This window comes from Triticum aestivum, chromosome 2A, assembly GCF_018294505.1.
Source record: "Triticum aestivum cultivar Chinese Spring chromosome 2A, IWGSC CS RefSeq v2.1, whole genome shotgun sequence".
NCBI lineage: Eukaryota > Viridiplantae > Streptophyta > Magnoliopsida > Poales > Poaceae > Triticum > Triticum aestivum.
The window spans coordinates 378,365,896-378,371,380 of record NC_057797.1 but is presented as its reverse complement, the minus strand read 5'-3'; the positions used below and the strand labels follow the sequence as shown (position 1 = coordinate 378,371,380).

The 5,485-nt window shown below is 42.0% G+C and overlaps 1 long non-coding RNA gene across 1 annotated transcript; it reads right to left on the bottom strand.

Moving 5' to 3' along the window:
• Positions 1-1,201: 1,201 nt before the first annotated feature.
• LOC123188717 (uncharacterized) lies at positions 1,202-5,189 on the bottom strand. Its single transcript, XR_006495121.1, has 3 exons — positions 2,803-5,189; positions 2,560-2,681; positions 1,202-1,455 (listed from the first exon to the last, which is right to left on the bottom strand). It is a non-coding gene; the product is annotated as an uncharacterized lncRNA (long non-coding RNA).
• Between the last annotated feature and the right edge of the window lie 296 nt (positions 5,190-5,485).

Below are 5,485 nucleotides of genomic sequence, written 5' to 3'. Positions count from 1 at the left end.
ATATTCTTACTAACCGCAACCGTTTACTAGTACTTCCCACATATTCCATCTCTATATCGCAAAACTATTGCAAGGAATCAAACATATCATATTTAGTGGTCCATAAGTTTTATGTAGGATTTTATGACTAACCATGCAAATGACCAATTCCTATTGGCTCTCTAAATAGATATAAGTGAAGCATGAGAGTTTAATTCTTTTTATAGAAGACCACGCTCTAATAAATATAAGTGAAGCAAAAGAGCATTCTTCAAACAACGGTTTTCTATGTGAAGAGAAGCAGGCAATCCAAACTTCAAATGATAAAAGTGAAGCACATGAAGCATTTTATAAAGCCATACTCAAAATATATAAGTGAAGTGCAATGAGCATTCTATAAATGAACCATGGACTATCTCATACAAGCATGGCGCATAAAATAAAAATGAAAAATAAACACAAAAGATGCTCCAAGATTTGCACATATCACATGAATGAAACGAGTCCGAAAACATACCGATAGTTGTTGAAGAAAGATGGGATGCCTTCTGGGGCATCCCCAAGCTTAGAATCTTGAGTCTCCTTGAATATTTACTTGGAGTGCCTTGGGAATCCCCAAGTTTGAGCTCTTGCCTCTCCTCCTTCTCCTCATATAGAGACCTCCTCAATCTTCGAACACTTCCACTACAAGAAATATGTCAACTTGCGACCATCACTATTGGTCGCTGAAAGGTCATTATTTTTCATTTGCGACCTTTTTTTGACCAAAAACAGAAGGTCAAAAGTTGGCAGTCGTAAACTGAAATTAACGACCTTCTCTGTGAGAAGGTCGTGGATGGCAACGACCAAAACAAAAGGTCATTGGTTCAACGACCTTCTGTTTTGGTCGCTAGCTGTCTGCGCAGGCCACGTTGGATCCGACGTGGCAAGCTGACATGGAAAAATTGCGACTAAATGAAAAGGTCATTGGTTAAAATCAGCCCGGTCCAGTTCGCTGTTCTACATGAGCTAGCCCAACAATTCAGCCTATTTGATTTTTTTCCTATTAATTTTGGTCAGCTACATGAGCCTGGCCCAACTATTCGTCCTTTTTAATTTCTGGGCCACAACCTTTTTACAGTCTACTTATTATACATTTTTAGACATTTTATTTTGAAGCTGGTCCCACTAGTCAGATTGGTCCCACTTGTCATGTTGATCTCATAGCTGGTCCCACACAACAACAAAATCAAAACTTGTCACCCGTTTTGATAAGCGGATCCCAGGTTTTCGTTTCACAGGTACTGAAATCACATACATAATCAATATTTCAAACTGACCAGAGAGCACATGAAATTCGTCAAAAACAACACTAAATTAGTCTATTACAATCTTTACAACCTAGATATGTCTACTATTCCAATATATAATATGCTACACTTTCTTGAGCAATCTTCATGGTTTCGCACTTCCAACTTCCTTTTATGCCTGAAGCTCCTGTAAAAGAGGAATTGCCACATTTATAAGTAAGAGCTACAGTACAAGAACTGATGAAAACAAGGCACAACAAGAAGTAATTCGCTAGCACAACTCCTAGCCAAAAGTGGATGTTAACAAAACACATTATGGAACAAAGGTGCTCCTGATGTAGCACATTGCAATGAGCATAAGAGTCTTTGGTTCTATTTTTTCTAAGCTAAAGACACCAAGTGCCGGCGTTTTGAAACAATATGGCTGTCTATATTTTGATATGACCATTCATATCGAAGGGCCTGAATTCAAATACGTCAAATAAATGGAATTTAAATGCCGATAGTCATAACTGATTGCAAATAACATGTAATCCCAGAATTTAAATTCACAACATTAGAATTTATGCGTTTCTAACCTCTACTAACAACATTTGCTAGCAAGAACGTGCAGATAATGATTGAATTGCACACAATCACAAAATATACAGCCCAACATTTTTCAGAGCTGCTGAAATCATCAAAGAACCAAAAATAATATCTAAGACATTGCATAATTGAACTTGCCTAATCCAATCGCTTACTACGCCAAAAAGGCGACCATATCCTCAATAGTTCGCATGTGCGAATGCATCAACTTGAAGCACTAAAACTGAGCAACTGAGACCACTATTTACATCAAACTGATGTTTAATGTGGCGCCACATAGCTACAGAAACCATATCATGAGTAAACTGAACATTTGCAAAAGTAGAGCCAGGTTCTCTCAAGGATTGTAGCCATTCATATATTTATGGTACCTACTTCTACATGATCATTTCACTCTAATCCCCTACCTGATTAAACTAACAAGTGCTCATATTACTAGTAAGCTCGCTCTAAATTTATCCACTCCATATGATAGTGAATCTAAGAGGTGCCAATCGATTGGTCCAATAATGCAATATAGCAGCTCAGTCGCAATAAATAGCTACAGGCCTACAACAGCTCAAAGTGGCAGTAGCTCAAAAACAAGCATGGGTGATAGGTCAATGGATAAGTTCCGTGACGGCCTTGCAAAGGCAATTGCTGAATCTACAAGCTAGATGTTGTGAATAAAAAAACTGTACTTGTTCATACAAATGCCTCTTACTCGTGTCGCACGTCGTGGTGCACCATCTTAGTGAATCCGGCCTCAAGGACCAGCAACACTGCTTGCTCCCTTGGCCCAACTCCTTGCTGTACAAGATGACCGAGACTCGGATGCGGAGCTCCCTGCACATGACATACTGTATCAATTCTTGCAGCAATAAAAGAAACTCACATACCATAGAACTTGCACAATAGTGTATCAGCATGCATGATTCATGTAGTATAATAGATAAACAACACAAACCTTTTTGTTTTCTGCAACGACGCCGAGCAGAAACGCGAGGAGGCCAAAACAAGGAGACGGTGAGGGTGATCCCCTTTGCCTAAGTCAAACCCATGGCTCCTGCATAACAATGCCCAAAAACCGTCAGGGGAGAGACAAAATCAATAGCAATACAACATGAACGAATGTGTCATCACGATCGCATGTTGCGGTAAATAAATGCAACTAGGTGATCGACTGTAAATATAGTGAAGTGAATCTCCCACAAACAGCGGATGTCGTTTCTCCTCGGGGACTAGATGATCAGCGATGATGCTCGGCTAACACAAGTACTACAAATTGAAAACATTTGTACCACAGTAACAAATCTAACACAAGTACTACAAATTGATGTCCTTTATTCAACAAGTGCAGAACACAAGTGACATGTGTAACTAATTACCACACCTAAGAACAGAGAGTCATATGCCACGATTCAGTTCATGGATCAGCAATTTAAAACCACACAGCACAAGTCTAAAACTAAACATATCATATCATTATACAGTACTAGTTCTATTGAATTACAGAGAAAGAAAGAGAGAGAGAGAGCAGCAGCAGCAATAGTAGGGGGTTCAGACTTCAGAGAAGATCAGCAGCGAGGTTAGGAGAATAAGATGTAAGCGTGGGGATGGGGAGAGGAGTAGCAGCGAGCAGCAAGAAAGAGGTTCGGAGAAGAAGTGCAGCAGCAGGTTTAGTGGATTCAGAGAAGAGGCAAGCAGGAGGAGGTGCAGCAATAGAGGAGCAATAGAAGTATTTTGTCTGAACCCAAACAACCTATCGTATTTGTACACCAACTCAACAACGAAGACACCTTAAGACAACAATATGCAAAGAAATAGTTTTCATTACAACGGATAAGCACGAATGCAGAAGTACCATAAGCCACAAACTTGTACTTCAAACATCGCTATATCCATGTATTAATGGGGTTGTTTGTTTATATTAAAACCGAAAGATCCAATATATATACATCATATATGAAGCATGCTAAACAAAACAAAATCATAAACTGTAGCAAAAATGCATGTTTTTAAACTAAGCAAACATGTGTCCTAATGAGCAGCAGTACTCAGTAGTTAGTACAATCTGCTTAGACTTGTATTATGTTCACCCCTAACAGAATGATACCATACTGTCAGAACAGAGGAGAGGGAGGGCGTGTACTTAAGTACTGATCTACTAGACGGGCAGACGCTACCCGTCTTGTCCTGGCAAATGCATTCTGAGCTAGACTGACTTCACTAAAGAAACAAAATCTGCATCGTCTGCCTAAAGATGATATAACACAGAAATCTCCCACATAACTTCGTTATCAGGGTTCCTTAGGGTAGCAGAAAAAAGATGAGCTAGCGTGTTATTTTATCATATGGACACTCACTCTTTTGCTCCAAAAACTTAAACACGCTACTTGACATCATAGTCATGTTTCTCAGAAAAGGATTAGAATAAGACCACGTATGGTGGTAGTGCACAAATCATTACTGTACAAGTTGATTTTTGAAATGATAAACTGGAGAAGGTGCACTTTGCTTAATGGGAAAACCCAACTTCAAAAGGATAAAGTACCCTAGAATCCTTCGCCGATTCCCTATCTAAAATAACAAACATGCCATACTGCTATAACTAATATACTCAACTGAGGCTCTGCCAGTGCCAGACCTAAATCATAACAACCATTCTAGATTCCAACCGTCAATCAATATACTATATGGGACTAGCTTTAATGAAAAAGTAAAGCCATTTGGCCTGTTCATCTACAAAATACTGTTGTTTATCCCCAAATCCACGTCAAACGACCGATCGAATTAGGGGATAGAAGAGAGGGAGGGAGGGAGGGTTCAGGAGGTGTATGGACAGGCATCGTCATGGGCGGAGGAGGACATGCGGCGCCCGACCGGGGCCAGGGCGGGGGGCCTGGCGCGCGCCGCCAGGGAGCGGAGGCCGGATCTCGCCATCAGGGAGGCCATGTGTGGGTGGTGCTGCCGCTGCTCTCGAGGAATAGGGGTCGATTTGGATGGCTCATTCGCTGCCATGGATGGGAGGAAGGATCAGAGGGATGGGGTCACCGTGGTGTGCTCGGAGCCGCCGGAGGACACCGGCTTCAGGCGGGATCGGGCGCCATAGGTGGTGGTGGTGGTGGCAGGGAGGAGTGGTGCGGGGGAGAGGGAGAGACGAGGGAGAGAGGAGCTCGCGTTGGTGGATGGGTGGGTGCGCCGTCGCGTTGGTGGTTTTGGACGAGGGGAATGAGACAGAGGACTGGATCGGGAGGGGGCCGGGGACGGGGAGGACGTGGCGGAGGCGGCGAGGAGATGGGGACGAGGGAGGAGGGGTGCGATGGTGGGAGGGGTCGATGGGATCTGATCTAGGGTTTGGGCTGCGGGCGGGGTATCTCTCTTTTAATTTTTTCTATAGATAGATGAATAGATGGATGTGGAATGGAGAGATGGATGGATGGATGGATGGATGGGCGCCATGTCATCGATCCTTGGGAAGAGTTCTGATTGGTTTGGAAACTCAGTGACTTAAAATAGTTTTCAAGTATTAAAAATAGAGGGATTTTGTGAAGTAGCTATCAGAAAAATTTACAAAAGGGCACCATACAAATTTTCACTAAAGTTAGACCCCTTTTTATGGATAAGGACCAATTTGTATGCATTTCTGA